This window comes from Capra hircus, chromosome 17 (assembly GCF_001704415.2).
Source record: "Capra hircus breed San Clemente chromosome 17, ASM170441v1, whole genome shotgun sequence".
NCBI lineage: Eukaryota > Metazoa > Chordata > Mammalia > Artiodactyla > Bovidae > Capra > Capra hircus.
Window position 1 is genome coordinate 43,854,528 of NC_030824.1, and position 20,675 is coordinate 43,875,202.

Below are 20,675 nucleotides of genomic sequence, written 5' to 3' on the forward strand. Positions count from 1 at the left end.
TTTAAATCAGACAGTGTGCTAAATATTTCACCAATATATCTCATAAAGCCTTGACAGAAGCTGTGATATGTATCTTTATATATATATACATATAAGCATATATATATATAAATAGCAAGCTTTTACAATACCATACATACACACACACACACACACACACACACACACACACACACATATACCTGTTTACTGGACATAAAATGATGACTTTCTTTAAATCACAAAGATAGATTTCCAGAGCTCAGATTCTTCACCTCTCTAATATAGTAAAATGTGTCACTATTTATTTAGTCTTCTGAAGACAGAAAAATCATTTTATTAAAATTATATTGGTATATTTCTAGTACATTGATTTCATGTTTTATGTAATGCTGCTTTTACATTAGTATGCAAACACATATACAATAGTATATGTATAAATAAAAACTGAAGAAATACAAATTATTAAATCGAGTATGAGACCAAATTTAAACAGATCAACCATATTTGGCAAGGCAGCAACTGCTAAAAATTAGCATAATCTTGAAAAAGTAATATTTTAGTGTCATCAATAGTCAGTGATGAATCTCTTTGTCTAATCTGCCTTGAGTAATCCAGGGTGTTATCAAAGATTACAGTGTATGTAAAGATTCACTGACATCTTTATACACACTCACACATACACACATATATATATATTGTAATTCCAAGGGAGTCAGTGATGTCTATATAAAAGCTTCACTAATCATACTTTGGTATTCCCATACACTTTCTTGAGCAAGAAACGGGGTTTGATTATATAGCTACTGTCCATTAAATTAGATATAGGGGCATAGAACTTGGTGTTTCCTACTTATAGACTTTATTTTTAACATCTTTATTGAGGTATAATTGAAATACAAAGAAACTGCACATATTTAATGCAACTTGAGTTCGATTTATGCATAAACCTACGCACAAATTAATGAACATTTCCATCACATAAAATGTTCTTCCTGCCCCACCTCCCACTATTCTGTGGTAACAACACATAAGATAAGATCTACTCTCTGACAAAATTCTTGAGTGTAAAAAGGAGTGTTTTTAAGCACAGGTAGGATGTCACACAGCAAATGTCTAGGACTTATTCATGTAGCATACCTGAAATGTTATACCTCTTGAACCACAAGTTAGATTGCTGAATATTATAAAAGCTTCCTTTACTGGAATGAGTCACCTTATTAATTTACCATTCTCATAAGAAAAAAAATTAAGGAGTAGGGTTACATGCATTTTAGAATTATTCTTTTTAAAAAAAATTTTTTTTTGGTTGCACTGGGTTTTTGTTGCACTGTGGATTACTCTAGTTGCATCGAGTGCACCACTACTCTTCATTGTGTTATGCAGGCTTCTCATTGCAGTGACTTCTCTTGTTGTGGAGCACAGGCTCTAGGCACGCAGGCTTCACTAGTTGCAGCATGCAGGCTCAAGTCAGTAATTGTGGCTTGTGAGCTCAGAAATTTTTGTGCACAGGCTTAGTTGCTCCACGGCATGTGAAATCTTCCCAGATCAGGGATGGAACTGTGTCCCCTGCATTGGCAAGAGGATTTTTATCCACTGTGCTAGCAGGAATGTCCTGGCATTATTCTCCATTTCTGTGTTTTGGTGCATGGGGAAAAAATCCTATAGTAATCATAAAGAAGCAGTAAAATCCATTTATTTTTTGGCTTTAATTTAGAATTACAAGCTACTTTCTTTCCTTTGAACTATAGAAAGCATTTGCCAATTATCCTCCCAATTAAAAACATAAAAAGTGTCTTCTTCACACTGTATTAATATGAGAATATAAATTGGTATGACCTTTCTGGAAGGCAATTTGGTAATGAATATCAAAAGCCTTAAAAATGAGCAAGAAATAGTACTTCAGAAATATATCCTAAGGAAATAATTATGAATGAAAAGATCTACAAGAAATTTATTACAACAGTATTTGTAATAACAATAAATTGGAATTTTCCTAATTGATCAACAACATGGGAAAATTTGAATAAATGTAATTAGATATAATCTAAGCATTATAAAGTATGTAAAATCCAATAATATCAAAAAATTGAGCTATAAAAATATCAAATCATAGTATTAAGCATATAATCAATTAAAGTGTTATATATATATATGCACACATATCATATATTAGTCACTGCATTTGTACTCAAAGGCAAAAAATTGACAAGAAAGTAATTGAATCTAAAATTCATCCAAGCAAGAAAATATGACAGAAATAAATCTTAAGGTTTGTGTATTTGAAATGATATTGAAAATAATTTTGCATGGAAATTATTAAAATATATATTAAGTGCATTGTGACTTTAAGTTAACTGAAAAAGCAGAACATTTTTAAAAATTTTTTAGTAACTTGATCATTTCAGTTTCATTCTCTGTGTTTTATATATGGAACTATTACCAGATTTACCTTTGGGGAGAAGAAAAGTGGAAATAGCTTTTTAATTGTTGTCGTTAGGCTAACAACCATTAAAGATGATATCTACTATTAAAGAAATGTTCTTAGACACTCCCCTCTTACTGGCAGATGGGCACAATTTCACAGCCTTTCTTTATCATGCATAGTAACCTTCATGGAATAACGTCTCTGCACACGGCCAATGCAAAGCCTCAACTGCCCTTGCCCCTGATCAAGCAGTTCCAAACTAAGAGAGCCAAGTTGAGAGGACCGATCAGTGGGTGTGCTACTCAGAAAGTAGCCTGCCATAGTCATACCTTAAGCTGCAGAGCCCTGTCTCAGGATTTGCCTAGGATTTTGCCTAGGCATGCCATAAAATACGTAGCCCCTAATCTCTTCCCACTGAAGAAGGAAATGACAACCTACTCCAGTATTCTTGCCTGGAGAATCCCATAGTCAGAGGAGCCTAGCAGGCTACAGACCAGGGTGGGTCACAAGAGTCAGATATGACATAGGGACTAAACAATCAAGCCAATCTCTTCCCAGGGCTTCCCAGATGGAGACAAAAGAGACACAGGTTTGATTCCTGGGTCAGGAAGATCCTCTGGAGAAGGGCATGGCAACTCACTCCAGTATTCTTGCCTGGAGAATCCTATGGACAGAGGAGCCTGGTGGGCTACAGTCCATACGGTCACAAAGAATAGGACACAACTGAGCCACTTAGTACACACACACAATCTCTTCCCAAATCATCTCCCTTTACTTCCCAGGGAATATAAAGATATTCAAGAATAAAGATTTTCTAAAAACCTTGAGAATGTGGGAAAGGATAACTGGGAGGAGTTTCATGGACTTAAATGAAAGTACAGTCCAATGCTAAGCTGGCTAGTTTGCAGGATAGTTTGTAACGAGACAGCTGCTGGGACCAATCCTGGAGTCAGAATAGATGTCAACTATGAATTTAAGTAACTAATCCTTCAAGAGAACTAAAATTTAATTGGACTAGTTTGTAGAGCAATCCGTGCCTCCAGGCATTGCTAAAAACAATTGAGTTGTCTACTTCCCCTTAGTGGATTTTAACAGTGGTTAGGAAAAGAGAAAGAATGCTCCATCAATACCACTGTTACTGAGTCCAAGTTCACTCTGCTCACTGCATGACAGGCCAATGAATCTGAGAGCAAGGTATTGAGGTGAGTGATACAACTTTATTCAGAAAGCTGCCTGACCAAGATGGCAGGCTAATGTCTCAAAGTAACCATCCTGTCAGGGTTTGGATGCCAGATTCTTTTATAGAGTCAGAGACTATTGTTACGCTGATACCAAAATCAGACATCACAAGAAAACCCTAGACACCAGTATATTTTATCCACAACAAAATGCTAACAATCAAATCCAGCAGCATACAGAAAGGACAGCCAAAACAAACATACAAACAAAACACTGACAAAGTGCCCCAGGAATTATATTATCATTAAACAATTATGTTGCTTCTTCTCCCTTCATTATGACTTTCACGCTCATTCTCTTTCCAATATATAATTTAAATGTTAGTAGGAAGAAATGTGTGTTCATTTGTGTTTTTAAGTCTATGTTTTCCCTAACCCCTGCTATTCAATTTCTCCTCATCCCCTTTGGTTAAGTTACACCAACCGAGTAGGTATCTATCAGTTGCTCCAAGTTGTGAAGTTTCCTTCACTTTGCTTTCTCCATGTATACGGGCCTTATAAAAGTTTTCTGCAGTCTGAAAAGCCTGTTAAACTACATTATAATGGTATCAATATATGTAATTTTCAATTTAATGTACACATTGACAATACATAAAAATTATTTTAATAATATATTTTATATAAACCAAACCTCCAAATTAACATTTGACATAAAAAACAATTAGGGAGGTCCAAATAGTATATTTTTATATAATTTTTTCATATTAGATATTTCAAATGTCATATTTTACACTTATAACAGATGGAAACCACCCTTATGGCAGAAAGTGAAGAGGAACTAAAAAGCCTCTTTATGAAAGTGAAAGAGGAGAGTGAAAAACTTGGCTTAAACGTCAATATTCAGAAAACTAAGATCACAGCATCTGGTCCCATCACTTCATGGCAAATAGATGGGGAAACCGTGGAAACAATAAGAGACTTTATATTTTGGGGCTCCAAAATTACTGCAGATGGTGATTGCAGCCATGAAATTAAAAGACGCTTACTCCTTGGAAGGAAAGTTATGACCAACCTAGGTAGCATATTAAAAAGCAGAGATATTACTTTGCTAACAAAGGTCCGTCTAGTCATGGCTATGGTTTTTCCAGGGGTCATGTATGGATATGAGAGTTGGACTGTGAAGAAAGCTGAGTGCTGAAGAATTGATGCTTTTGAACTGTGGTGTTGGAGAAGACTCTTGAGAGTCCCTTGGACTGCAAGGAGATCAAACCAGTCCATCCTATAAGAGATCAGTCCTGGGCATTCATTGGAAGGACTGATGCTGAGGCTGAAACTCCAATACTTTGGCCACCTCATGTGAAGAGTTGACTCATTGGAAAAGACCCTTTAGCTGGGAGGGATTGAGGGCAGGAGGAGAAGGGGACAACAGAAGATGAGAGGGCTGATGGCATCACCAACTTGATGCACATGAGTTTGGGTGAACTCTGGGAGTTGGTGATGGACAGGGAGGCCTGGCGTGCTGCAATTCATGGGGTCGCAAAAAGCCAGACACGAATGAGTGACTGAACTGAACTGAGCTGAATTTGCATTAGTCACATTTCAAGTTTGTAAAGTCATGTGTGGTTTGTCCAAAAGTCAGGAGCAAGTCAGATGTTTAAGATAATAATGGGGTGAAAAAGACATTGTTACTCTCTTTTGAGAAGGAAGTACCTTTTTTTGAATGGAAATTTATATTATTTTTTTTTAATTCTGAAACTGTTTCACCTTGATCTCATGAATGTTCCTTCTATAGTGAACAGTTACCTACTCTCAAGAAGATTGATACTTTGAATAGATAAAGGAGAATATCATGCATTTTAAAATGCAAAAATAACATTATATTAATAATTTTCATGTTATCAATGTTATAAGTGCTAGTCACATGCACTATACAGATTTAACCCATTTAAGATAACATTTTTGTGCATCTAGGAATTGGATGCTAGAAGGAGCAGTAAGAAATGATTTTAGATTAGACATTGCCAAGTTTCTGATTCCTTTTGCATTTTCTAATACTGGTAATGATTTAATATATTTAACAGCATTCTTAAACATGGAAAAAATGTGTGTTTGTGTGTGTGTGTGTAAAAACTCAAGGCACAGACATGGACATTCGTTTATTGTTGAATTGCATAAGTACAGTTGGCCCACTCCCTTCCCTATTAATCTATTAGTGCATATGCTTTATATAAGTTAACTGAAGACAAGAACGATATCATTTTCAAAGTCAAAGTCATTTAATTATTCTTAATATGCTTAATTAAGTCAAAATTTCTTACCATCTGCACGATATTCATTATACAATCAAATCAAAGGACCCAGGATAGGTCTGTGGTGTCTCTCAAATTAATTTCAGGTAAAAACAGTCATCACATTATTACTAACTTGCTGCATGAAGTCAGCGCTATGTATTAACTAGCTTAGATTTAATCATTAAACATTAAAGCACTTTTTGTTTTTGTCAAGGATGAAAGAAAAGAAACGAGAAATCAAGGTTATTGGAAATTAATTGAAACCAACAAGATTGGGAGCAGATAACTAGAGCTGAGTATACCTGAACATAGACTTTCCAAAACAATGGAAGTTGAAGTTATTATAGAAGAGTAGGAGGGCCTACAATAACTAGAAGCTGATGTGTGTACTTCTCTTTTATTTTAGCTTCCATATTTTATCTCACAAGAGAAAGGTAAAAGCAGACATCCAGGAGTTGGCCTAACACTCAGAGCTAAGCTTAAAGTTCTCCTTGTAAATGTTAATAACTTCATAGAACATCAACATCAATTAAGGGCACTGTGGGCCCAAAGTTTGTCCACACACAGAAATCAGCAACAAAGATACTGTGCAAATTACAGAAACACCAAATATACCCCATCAGATCTGATAAGAGTAGCTGATGCTTCTTTACCTATATTTTCAGTTTCATGCTAATCTTTTCTCCTTCTATATAAAAGTTCATTAAGGGGAGGGGGGCAAGATGGCTACAGAGCAGGTAGATGTGGAGTACATCTCTCTCCATGGATACATCAGGAATACACCTTCAGACACAGAATAGCATGAAGCAAACCAGCTGAGAATGGACAGGAGTACCTGACCAGCAGAAAAGAATATATAGAACCATGCAAAACTCAGCAGGACGAAAGAACTAGGGGGAAAAACAGGAGCGTTAGTAGCACTGGACCTGCCCTTGGTAGGTTGGGGAACTGAAGCAGGGGTCCCATCCCCATACAGGGGCAATTGTTTGAGTCAGAGGAGAAACATTTAAGGCTGAGAGTAAAACAGCTGATCTGTGGCAGCCTAAATGGAATGAGAATCAGACAGTCCTTGCCACAGTCATACATACCCGAGACAGGGATGCAGATCCTCTGGAAGGTGCAGAAGCTGGGAGCTGGAGTCTAGGGATTGTGGAGCAATCCCAGGGTGAGGGCTGCTATTGACTGAGGAGAGACAGATTGAGGGGGTGTGAGGGAGGAGATTGTGGTAGAAAATGCCTGTGGAGGAAATCCAGGCAACCATGGAAGCAAGGTGATACTGCTGAGTTATGCCTAGGGGCTGGAGCCATCACCATAGCCTCTCTGTCCTCACACGTAGGCATCTGCAGCTGAAAAACAGAGAGACTGGCCCATCAAAAGCCTGATACACTGAACTGAAGAGTAGGACTCCACCCAGGGTGCCCCTTTACGTGCATGACATGCCAATCTACAGAGGACCCCAGCCAGAGTGGCCCCTTCTATGTGCCTGATGGCCCAAACAATGCTTAAAGGACCCCAGGCAAGGGAGCCTTCTAAGTGCCTGAACAGGCAGAGTAGGAGAAAGAATGGCCAAAGAGGCCTTCTGATCACCAGCTACAAGAAGCTCAAAAGATGACTCAGATAGGGCCATGACTCCTGAGGCAGAGGCAGTCTGTGTCCCTGCACACTTGGCCCTGTGAGGTTCCCTGCAAGCTAAGCAGCTGCACCATCTTCATGCTAAACTCCCACTAGGGCAGAGCTGCCACAGGGAAAAAATGTTTTGTGTCTATGTGCATAGGGTTGCTTCCGTTGTGTTCAATTCATTGCAACCATGTAGATATGGCCTGCCAGGCTTCTCTGCCAGGGGTTCTCCAGGCAAGAATACTAGAGTGTATTGGCCAATACTGGTTGCCATACCCTTCTAGAGCACTATATTTCCTGCTGCCCTAGCCACCAACTCCCCTCAGTACCTGGTGCTGCCAGAACCCCTGCGACCCAAACAGCTGCACCACTTCCACACCTGGCCCTCACGGGGCAAACCCAAGTCCTCCAGAGTAGCCTCAGGAGCAAACCCTAGTGGACGACCCACATGCAGAGGTGGAAATAAAGCCACAACTGAAACCCAGGGGCAGTGTGGCTAAGGAAGAAGACCCAGAACCTTCCCACCAGCTATACCAACTGCAGATTAAGTCCACACTATCAACTAGGCAGACTCTGTCTATGGAATATATAAAAGGACATTAGTCAGTTCAGTCAGTTCAGTCACTCAGTCGTGTCTGACTCTTTGCGACCCCATGTCATGAGAACTCCTAAAAAAGAAAACACACTAGTTCTGATAGCTGTGAACATTGGAGGCAAGAACACACAGGAGTAGGACCAGATTAGAATCTGAGCTGCCCCCACAGCTGGTCCAGAGATCAGCACAGGGTTGGAGGGCATCCTAGGCAGGTGAGGTGGACTATGACTCCCAGCGAGGAAAGGACTCTGACAGCAGTGACTCAAGAAAAATATTTATTATTCTTATGTTTTGACTTGTTCTGTAGATTCTTTTGGACTTTTTTTTTTCTTTTTTCCCCCTCCATTGTAGTTGACTTTATTGGCACTATGAAATCTAATTAAGATTTTGAGCTTTTTCTTTCTTCCCTCAGTCACATATTTTATTGTTGTTATAAACCTCTGCCTCTACATTGAGCTTTTGCAGTTCTGTGTAGTTCTTTCTTTTTTTTAAAAAAATTATTTTTTAAATCTATTATAATTTTTTCCTACATTTATTCCTTGTTTGCTTTTCTTACTGTTCTTTTCCCCTTGGAGTTAATCTTTATATAAATCTTCTTTGCTAGGTCACTTCAGTCGTGTCTGACTCTGTGTGACCCCAGAGATGGCAGCCCACCAGACCCCCCCTGGGATTCTCTAGGCAAGAACACTGGAGTGGGTTGCCATTTCCTTCTCCAATGCATGAAAGTGAAAAGTGAAAGTGAAGTTGCTCAGTTGTGTCCGACTCTTCGCAACCCCATGGACTGCAGCCTGCCAGGATTTTCTGTCCATGGGATTTTCCAGGCAAGAGTATTGGAGTGGGGTGCCATTGCCTTCTCCAAAATCTTTTTTACTTACTTCTATTTAACTTTGCTTATCTATTCTTTCTTTTCCTGTCAACATTTTGTTAGTTTTATTTTCGTTACTTTCTTCTCCAATTGGCACGTTGTTTTAGTTTTGTTTTCCAGTTTGTGCTTTAATTAGCTTTGTTTTTAACTGGTAGATATAATTTTTGGCTTCTTTTGTTTGCCAGGTCAATCTATTATACTTTACTTTTGTTGGACTGTTTTTATTTTGCTTATGGGTGTATATGTATATGTGTATATTCAGTCACAATTTTTAATGTTGTTATAAACCTCTGTCTTTATGTTAGGCTTTTGCAATTATGTGGAGTTTTTCCTTTTTTCTTTCTTCCTTTTCTTTCTCTTTTCATAACTTTACTTTTTAAAACTAATTATATTTTTTCTACATTTATTCCTTTGTTTACCTTTCCTACTGTCCTTTTCCCCTTGCAGTTAATTTTTAACATATATAAATCTCCTTCATCTATCCTTATTTAACTTTATATATCTATTCCTTCTTCCTTTACTTTCTTCCCTTTCCTCTCAAAATATGTGTTAGTTTTGTTTTCATTGCTTTATCCCCAACTTGGCACCTTGCTTTAGCTTCTCTTTTCAGGTTGTGCTTTAGTTAGTTTTGTTCTTAACTGGTAAATATAATTTTTTACTTCCTTTGTTTGCCAGGTCAATCTATTGTACTTTATTTCAGCTGAACTATTTTGACTTTGATTATGGGTGTATATGTTTATGTATATACTCCATCATTTTAATTATTATTTGCCTGATTTTTTAACTGCCATTTCTCTGGGGTTCATCTTTGGTTTTTGTTTGGGGGCTATTTGTTTTTATCTCACTTAATGCCATGGCAAGCCACTTGTGGAATCTCTGTTCCTCACCAGGGATCCAGCCCTGAGCCTTTGGAGTGGGAGCACTGACTCCAAGACCCTAGACTATCTGAGAACTAACCCTAGGGAGTATGAAAGAGTGAGAGCTCACACAAAAGAAACCACTTGAATAAAAGACCCCCCATCATCCAACCACCAGTAGCACCCTGTGCAGGACATCTCATCTAAACAACAAACAAAACAAAATACAAACCCAGTTACCAGCAGACAGGATTACCACCTCACTCAGCCTTGGCTATGAGAGGAAAAGCAAACAAATAACCAAACAGACAACAACAGCAGCTCAACATGAATCTCCCCTATCTGAAGCTTACACAAACCACTGGACCAAGCGTAGGAAGGGCAGAAACCAAAAGGAAGAAAGAATTGAAGCCTGTGAAAAGGAGACCTCAAACACAATAAGTTAAAAAATGAATAATTGGAAGGCAGAGAAATACTACACAAATGAAGGAACAAACTAGAAACACAGAAGTCCAAATAAATGAAGAGGATCTAGGCAAACTGCATGAAAAAGAATTCAGAATAATGATAGTAAAGATGATCAAAAACCTTGAAAATGGAGAAAATTCAATAATCAATTAACAAAGATCTAGAAGAATTAAAGAATAAACATACAGAGACAATACAATTAATGAAATTAAAAATGCTCTAGAAGGAATAAAAATAGAATAACTGAAGCAGAAGAACAAATCAGTGAGCTGGAAGATAAAATAGTGGAAATAACTTCTGAAAGGCAGAATAAAGTAAAAAGAATGAAAATAACTGAGAACAATCTCAGAGACCTCTGGGACAATATCAAATGCATCAACATTTGAATTATAGGGGTCCCAGAAGAAGAAGAGAAAAAGAAAGGATGTGAGAAAATTTTTGAAGAGACTGTAGTTGAAAATTTCCCCAAAATGGGAAAGGAAATAAAGTCAATCAAGTCCAAGAGGCACAAAGAGTCCCATGCAGGATAAACCCAAGGAAAAACATGCCAAGACACATGCTAATCAAACTAGCAAAGACTAAACACAAAGAAAGAATATTAAAAGCAGTAAGGGAGAAGCAATAAGTAACATACAAGGGAAACCCCACATGCTTCACAGCTGATCTTTCAGCAGAAGCTCTGCAGGCCAGAAGGGAATGGCAGGATATATTTCAAGTACTGAAAGGGAAAAATCTACAACCAAGATTACTGTATCTGTCAAGGATCTCATTCAAAATTGATGAAGAAATAAAAAGATTTTCAGACGAGCAAAAGTTAAGAGAATTCAGTACCACCAAACCACCTTTACAACAAAGGGACTTATATTGTCAAGAAACAAAAAAGAAGGAAGAAGATCTATAAAATCAACTCCCAATCAACACCAATGCACGTCATTGAAACAGAAAACTATTTAATAATACATTAGATGAAGTGGATCTCATTGATATCTTCAGGATATTCCATCCAAATGCAGAATACATCTTTTTCTCAAGTGCAAATGGGACATTCTCCAAGATAGACCACATCTTGGGTCACAAATCAAACCTCAGTAAATTTTTTTAAATGGAAATCATATTAAGTATCTTCTCCAACCACAATGCTATGAGACTAGATATCAATTATAAGAAAAAAAACAACTGTAAGAAACACAAATACATGGAGATTAAACAATATGTACCTAAATAACCAGCAGGTTACTGAAGAAATCAAAAGGGAAATCAAAACATTTCTAGAAACAAGTGACAATGAAAACATGACAACTCAAAACCTATGGGATGCAGCAAAAGCAGTTCCAAGAGGGAAGTTTATAGCAATACAACCCTACCTCAAGAAACAAGAAAAACAGCAAATAACCTAATTTTACACCTAAAACAACTGGAAAAAGAAGCACACGCACATATACAAAACTAAGACTAGTGGAAGGAAAGAAATTATAAAGATCTGAGAAGAAAAAACAGAAAGAAACAACAGTCAATTTAATAAAACTAAAAGCTGGTTCTTTGGGAAGGTAAACAAAATTGACAAACCTTTAGCCAGATTTATAAAGAAAAAGAGAGAAGAATCAAATCAACAAAATTAGAAATGAAAAAGAGATTACAACAGACAATGCAGAAATACAAAGGATTATACAAGACTATTATGATCATCTATATGGCAATAAAATGGATAACCTTGAAGAAATGGACAGATTCTTAGGAAAGTTCAATCTTCCAAGACTGAACCAGGAATAAATAGAGATTATTAACAACCTAGTTACAAGCACTGAAATTGAAGCTGTGAACAAAAATCTCCAAAAAAACAAAAGCCCAGGACCAAATGGTGTAACAGAATTCTATCAAACAGTTACAGAAGAGATAATGACTATCCTTCTAAAACTGTTTCAAAAAATTGCAGAAGGAACACTTCCAGACTCATTCTATGAGGCCATCATCACCTGGATACCAAAACTGGACAAAGACAACACCAAAAAAGAAAACTACAGGCCAATATCACTGATGAACATAGAAGCAAAAATTCTTTAAAAAATTTTAGAGTTTGAACATAATTCAAATTCAAATAAAAAAACTCATACACCATGATCAAGTTGGGTTTATTCCAGAGATGCAAGGATTCTTCAGTATATGCAAATCAATCAATGTGATACACCATATTAACAAACTGAAAGATAAAAGCCATATGATAATCTCAATAGATGCAGAAAAAGCCTTTGATAAAATTCAGCACCCATTTATGATTAAAACTCTTCAAAAAAAATGGGCATAGAAAGAACCTACCTCAACATAATAAAGGCCATATATAATAAATCTACAGCAAATATTATTCTCAATGTTGAAAAACCGAAAGCATTGCCCCTAAGAACAGGAACAAGACTAAGGTGTCCACTTTCACCACTATTATTCAACATAGTTCTGAAAGTCCTAGCTATAGCAATCATAGAAGAAAAAGAAATAAAAAGAATTCAGATTGGAAAAGAAGTAAAGCTCTCAGTGTTTACAAATAACATGATACTGTACATAGAAAACCCTAAAAATAGTATCAGAAAATTACTAGAGCTAATCAGTGAATTTAGCAAAGTGGCAGGATACAAAATCAACACACAGAAATCACTTATATTTCTATATACTAACAATGAAAAATCTGAGAAATTAAGGAATAAATCCCATTCATCACTGCAACAAAAAGAATTAAGTATCTAGGAATGAACTTACCTAAGGGGGGGGGGTGGGGAAGAACTGAACACATAAAATTATAAGACACTAATGAAAGAAATCAAAGAGGACATAAACAGATGGAGAGATATTCTATGTTCCTGGGTAGGAAAAATCTATTTTTTGAAAATGACTTTACCACGAAATACAACCTACAGAGTCAATGCAATCCATATCAAGTTACCAATGGCATTTTTTACAGAACTATAACAAAAAAATTCACATTTCATATGGAAATACAAAAGACCCTGAATAGCCAAAGCAGTCTTGAGAAAGAAGAATGGAGCTGGAGGAATCAACCTTCCTGACTTCAGATTATACTACAAAGCTAAAGCCATCAAGACAGTATGGTACTGCCCCCAAAACAGAAATATAGACCAATGGAACAAGATAGAAAGCCCAGAAATAAACCCATGCACCTATGGGTACCTTATTTTTGACAAAGGAGGCAAAAATATACAATGGGGAAAGATGGCCTCTTCAATAAATGGTGCTGGGAAAACTGGACAGCTACACGTAAAAGAATGAAATTAGAACACTTTAAGAAGATACACAAAGATAAAATCAAAATGGATTAAAGACCTAAATGTAAGAACAGAAACTATAAAACTCTTAGAGGAAAACAGAGTCAGAACACTTGATGACATAAATCAAAGCTAGATCCTCTATGACCCACCCTCTACAGTAATGGAAAGAAAAACGAAAGTAAACAAGTCGGATCTGATTAAAGTGCAAAAGTTTTGCACAGCAAAGGAATCTATAAGTAAGGTGAAAAGACAACCCTCAGAATGGGAGAAAATAATAGCAAATGGAACAACTGTCAAAGGATTAATTTCCAAAATATACAAGCAGCTCATATAACTCAATGCCAGAAAAACAAACAACCCAATAAACAAGTGGGAAAAAAACCTAAACAGATATTTCTCCAAAAAAGACATACAGATGGCTAACAAGCACATGAAAAGATATTCAACTTCACTCATTATTCAGTTCAGTCCAGTTCAGTCACTCAGTCATGTCTGACTCTTTGCAACCCCATGAATTGCAGCACACCAGAAAAGCAAATCAAAATTACAATGAGATATCACTTTACACTGGTCAGAATGGCCATAATCAAAAAGTCTATAAACAATAAATACTGGAAAGAGTGTGGAGAAAAGGGAACACTCTTGTACTGTTGATGGGAATGTAAATTGATACAGCTACTAGGGAAGACATTATGGAGACTCCTTAAAAAATAGGAAGAAAACCACCATATGACCCAGCAGTCCCACTCCTAGTCATATACCCTGAGGAAACCAAAACTGATAAGGACACACGTATCCGTTGTTCAGCAGCTGTGCTTTGCTGGAGCAGCCATGAAGAGATACCCCACGCCCAAGGTAAGAGAAACCCAAGTAAGATGGTGGGTGTTGCAAGAGGGCATCAGAGGGCAGACACACTGAAACTGTAATCACAGAAAACTAGTCAATCTAATCACACTAGGACCACAGCCTTCTGTAACTCAATGAAACCAAGCCATGCATGTGGGGCAACCCAAGACAGGTAGGACATGGTGGTGAGGTCTGACAGAATGTGGTCCACGGGAGAAGGGAATGGTAAACCACTTCAGTATTCTTGCCTTGAGAACCCCATGAACAGTATGAAAAGGCAAAATGATAGGATACTGAAAGAGGAACTCCCCGGGTCAGTAGGCACCCAATATGCTACTGGAGATCAGTGGAGAAATAACTCCAGAAAGAATGAAGGGATGGAGCCAAAGCAAAAACAATACCCAGCTGTAGATGTGACGTGATAGAAGCAAGGTCTGATGCTATAAAGAGCAATATTGCATAGGAACCTGGAATGTCAGGTCCATGAATCAAGGCAAATTGGAAGTGGTCAAACAAGAGATGGCAAGAGTGAAGGTCGACATTCTAGGAATCAGTGAACTAAAATGGACTGGAATGGGTGAATTTAACTCAGATGACCATGATATCTACTACTGTGGGCAGAAATCCCTCAGAAGAAATGGAGTAGCCATCATGGTCAACAAAAGAGTCTGAAATGCAGTACTTGGATGCAATCTCAAAAACGACAGAATGATCTCTGTTCATCTCCAAGGCAAACCATTCAAAATCACAGTTATCCAAGTCTGTGCCCCCACCAGTAATGCTGAAGAAGCTGAAGTGGAATGGTTTTATGAAGACCTACAAGATCTTTTAGAACTAACACCAAAAAATATGTCCTTTTCATTATACGGGACTGGAATGCAAAAGTAGGAAGTCAAGAAGCACCTGGAGTAACAGGAAAATTTGGCCTTGGAATGCAGAATGAAGCAGGGCAAAGACTAATAGAGTTTTGCCAAGAAGATGCACTGGTCATAGCAGACACCCTCTTCCAACAACACAAGAGAAGACTCTGCACGTGGACATCACCAGATGGTCAACACCGAAATCAGACTGAATATATTCTGTGCAGCCAAAGATGGAGAAGCTCTATACATTCAACAAAAACAAGACCAGGAGCTGACTGTGGCTCCGATCATGAATGCCTTATTACCAAATTCAGACTCAAATTGAAGAAAGTAGGGAAAACTGCTAGACCATTCAGGTATGACCTCAATCAAATCCCTTATGATTATACAGTGGAAGTGAGAGATAGATTTAAGGGCCTAGATCTGATAGATAGAGTGCCTGATGAACTATGGAATGAGGTTCATGACATTGTACAGGAGACAGGGATCAGGACCATCCCCATGGAAAAGAAATGCAAAAAAGCAAAATGGCTGTCTGGGGAGGCCTTACAAATAGCTGTGAAAAGAAGAGAGGTGAAAAGCAAAGCAGAAAAGGAAAGATATAAGCATCTGAATGCAGAGTTCCAAAGAATAGCAAGAAGAGATAAGAAGGCCTTTTTCAGCAATCAATGCAAAGAAATAGAGGAAAAGAACAGAATGGGAAAGACTAGAGATCTCTTCAAGAAAATTAGAGATACCAAGGGAACATTTCATGCAAAGATGGGCTCAATAAAGGACAGAAATGGTATGGACCTAACAGAAGAAGACGATATTAAGAAGAGGTGGCAAGAATACACAGAACTGTGCAAAAAACATCTTCACGACCCAGATAATTATGATGGTGTGATCACTAATCTAGAGCCAGACATCTTGATTTGTGAAGTCAAGTGGGCCTTGGAAAGCATCGCTACGAACAAAGCTAGTGGAGGTGATGGAATTCCAGTTGAGCTGTTTCAAATCCTGAAAGATAATGCTGTGAAAGCGCTGCACTCAATATGCCAGCAAATTTGGAAAACTCAGCAGTGGCCACAGGACTGGAAAAGGTCAGTTTTCATTCCACTTCCAAAGGAAGGCAATGCCAAAGCATGCTCAAACTACCACACAATTGCACTCCTCTCACATGCTAGTAAAGTAATGCTCAAAATTCTCCAAGCCAGGCTTCAGCAATACATGAACCATGAACTTCCTGATGTTCAAGCTGGTTTTAGAAAAGGCAGAAGAACCAGAGATCAAATTGCCAGCATCTTCTGGATCATGGAAAGAGCCAGAGAGTTCCAGAAAAACATCTATTTCTGCTTTATTGACTGTGCCAAAGCCTTTGACTGTGTGGATCACAATAAACTGTGGAAAATTCTGAGAGAAATGGGAATACCAGACCACCTGACCTGCCTCTTGAGAAATCTGTATGCAGGTCAGGAAGCAACAGTTAGAACTGGACATGGTACAACACACTGGTTTGAAATAGGAAAAGGAGTACCTCAAGGCTGTATATTGTCACCCTGCTTATTTAACTTCTATGCAGAGTACATCATGAGAAACGCTGGACTGGAAGAAACACAAGCTGGAACCAAGATTGCTGGGAGAAATATCAATAACCTCAGATATGCAGATGACAGCACCCTTATGGCAGAAAGTGAAGAGGAACTCAAAAGCCTCTTGATGAAAGTGAAAGAGGAGAGTGAAAAAGTTGGCCTAAAGCTCAACATTCAGAAAACGAAGATCATGGCATCCAGTCCCATAACTTCATGGCAAATAGATGGAGAAACAGTGGAAACAGTGTCAGACTTTATTTTTGGGGGCTCCAAAATCACTGCAGATGGTGACTGCAGCCATGAAATTAAAAGACACTTACTCTTTGGAAGAAAAGTTATGACCAACATGGATAGCATATTCAAAAGCAGAGACATTACTTTGCTGACTAAGGTCCGACTAAGGTCCTGTGGTCATGGATGGATGTGAGAGTTGGACTGTGAAGAAGGCTGAGTGTCAAAGAATTGATGCTTTTGAACTGTGGTGTTGGAGAAGACTCTTGAGAGTCGCTTGGACTGCAAGGAGATCCAACCAGTCCATTCTAAAGGTGATCAACCCTGGGTGTTCTTTAGAAGGAATGATGCTAAAGCTGAAACTCCAGTACTTTGGCCACCTCATGTGAAGAGTTGACTCATTGGAAAAGACTCTGATGCTGGGAGGGATTGGGGGCAGGAGGAGAAGGGGATGACAGAGAATGAGATGGCTGGATGGCATCACTGACTCGATGGATGTGAGTCTGAGTGAACTCCGAGTGTTGGTGATGGACAGGGAGGCTTTGCGTTCTTCAATTCATGGGGTTGCAAAGAGTCGGACACGACTGAAGGACTGAACTGAACTGAACTGACCATTGTTCATTACAGCACTATTTATGATAACTAGAACATAGAAGCAACCTAGATGTCTGTCCATTGACAGATGAATGGATAAAGAAGTTGTGGTACATATACACAATGGAATATTACTCAGCCATAAAAAAGAATGCATTTGTGTTAGTTCTAATGAGGTGAATGAACCTAGAATCTATTATACAAAGTGAAGTGAATCAAAAAGAGAAAGATAAATATCATATTCTAGTGTATATATACAGTATCTTGAAAAATGGTACTGAAGAATTTATTTACAGGGCAACAATGGAGAAACAGACATAGAGAATAGAATTATGGACATGGGTAGAAGGGAGGAGAGGGTGAGATGTATGGAAAGAGTAACATGGAAACTTATGTAAAATAGATAGCCAATGGGAATTTGCTGTATGACTCAGGAAACTCATATAGGGGCTCTGTATCAACCTAGAGGCACAAGATGGGGAGTGAGATTCAAAAGGTAGGGGATATATGTATACCTATGGCTGATTCATGTTGAGGCTTGACAGGAAACAATAAAATTCTGTAAAGCAATTATCCTTCAATAAAATAATTTTGAAAAAGTTCATTATGATGTTAAATCGCAGAATTACTGCTGCTTTCAAACAGCTCTTAAGATAGAACTAAGCTTGATTTCTTTGCACTCCCTCCAATCATTTAAAAGATCCAAACCAAACAGAATTTCCTTTTTCATATCTTCTTACTGGATACCCCACAGTTCTCCATAGTGTAAATTGCTAGCTGCAATGAGCAATGTACACATATTGTTCCACAATAGGAGAGATCCTAGTGGTCCTTCAATGAAGAGTCATAGCAGTTATAAAAATGATATTACAATTTACTTATTTTTCTCTTGGTAGGATAATTCAGCTTAAATCTATTTTTTGATAATAAATATCAAAGTTACAGAAACATTACTGAACCTATCACCCTGAACATATATTGAGTTACTATAACGTTCAGAAATAATATTGGAGGGTTGTATGCTGGAAATCCTTAACACTACGTAGTATTAACAGATTATGCTTATACCATCGTGTTGTTCGGTGGCAAACTGATGTCAGGTTCTTTGCAACCTCATGAACTGCAGCATGCCAGGCTTCCTGTCCATCACTACCTCCCGGAGTTTACTTAAACTCATGTCCATTGTGTTAGCATACGATATCAATATATGATGTACAGCATCATATACAGTTTAAATTTGCATTATCGTTGTTAGGGCTTTCCCGATTCTACATATTCTCATCAGTACCAAATCTAGCCACTGTTCATTTTTCTCATTGTGATTTATTGGAAATGCATCTTATTTTCGAATCTATTATTTCTCTGACCACTTCTTACTTTACAACTTTTAGATGTTTAGTTAGTTTCATTTAGTTTCTTTTTTTTTTTTAGTTTTTTATTTTTTTAAATTTTAAAATCTTTAATTCTTACATGCGTTCCCAAGCATGAACCCCCCTCCCACCTCCCTCCCCATAACATCTCTCTGGGTTATCCCCATGCACCAGCCCCAAGCATGCTGTATCATTTAGTTTCATTTTCTGTGAGATGCCTATTCATACACTTGAATATGAATGAAGGACAGGTAAGCCTGGAGTGCTTCATTCCATGGGGTCACAAGGAATCAGATAAGACTGAGCGACTGAAGTGATTCATATACTTAACTCAGTTTTCCTCTCTTGGTAATTGGTATACCTCTTAATTATTTGTAGAAATTGTTTATATTTCCTAATGTATTTTGTTTAACATTGTGTTATAGTTATCTTTTTTTTTTTCACTTCAGCACCTTATATGTTACATTTGTTCATAGTGTATGCTGGTTTTCAAAGTTTTGTTTATAGTTATTATTTTTATAAAAGTCATTTGCTTTCCATGGATTTCATCACAACTTCTTGACTTCTGGTTTCTGTTCAGGCATGTAAGCAGCTTGTAGTTTTTCTCATAACCTCAGTTCTCTAACAGATCATCTAATTTAGGTTTTTGATTTTTAGTTTGTTCAGTTTTTAATTGTAGTTTGGACAGAATAAGTTGAACATGTCTCATGTGGGGTGTGTATACGTGTGTTTGTCTGCACATGCATTTGTTTTTGTTCATCTTCTTTGTCCAAAATGGATTTGGGATTTAAGATGTAGTTGCTGTTTGTAAATCATTAGGGTGCATTTAATGACGCATGGGGACTAATGTTAGTATTCTTCTTCTTGTAATTGCTGACCACCCAATTTCTTTGTAGGACATCTCTTCTCCTTCCTTTATCATCTACCCCACAGATACATTTAGCTGTCTGTCCCTTTTCACACTTAATAACCCTAAGGCATATCTTTCTTTTGGTATCTATTCCAGGTTGATAATGACAAAAACTATTTTTCAGTGGAATATTGTATGTTTTCCTTTGTTCTCTCCTGACCAAAGTGGAGGAGACTCTGTCACCAGACTTGGGACTAGAAGGGAGTCAGGACTGTCTTAAGTATGTTGGTGGGTCACACAAGGAATCAAACACAGGAAACTGTGTGTTGGGTAAAAATGGCCTAGAGAAGCAAACCCACAATAATAGCCATAAATACAAAATGTGGAGTGTGGGGGAAGGAGTGGAAAGGCACATACAAAAAGGCAAGAAGCAGATATAAATTAAAGGGTATAAGACTAAGGAAGCTGGAAATAGTAAAGAAGTTAAAATTTTTCCGAAGATACTGATATACAGATAGGTCTCCTTTGGTAGACTTCTTCGTACTTGTGGATGTTTATAAAATTCCTTAAAAATTAAGGTAGCAATCCTTGCCTTTGGGATTGGTGTATGAAGGCACAGTGTACATGCTTGTGAGAAATGAATACATGAAACTCTTCTCAACTCCATGTTAAGTGACATAACTTTGATAGACTTAAACTGGTCATATTGGAAGGTTTACATCAAAGAAACTGGCAAAGTAGACTACTTCAAATGTATACTCTTATGGCTCATATAGTGTGTTTGCTTATTTTAAATA

The 20,675-nt window shown here is 37.6% G+C and overlaps 1 pseudogene; it reads left to right on the forward strand.

Moving 5' to 3' along the window:
* The window catches only part of LOC102177913, a 42,853-nt pseudogene continuing 24,726 nt past the window's right edge, over positions 2,549-20,675 (forward strand).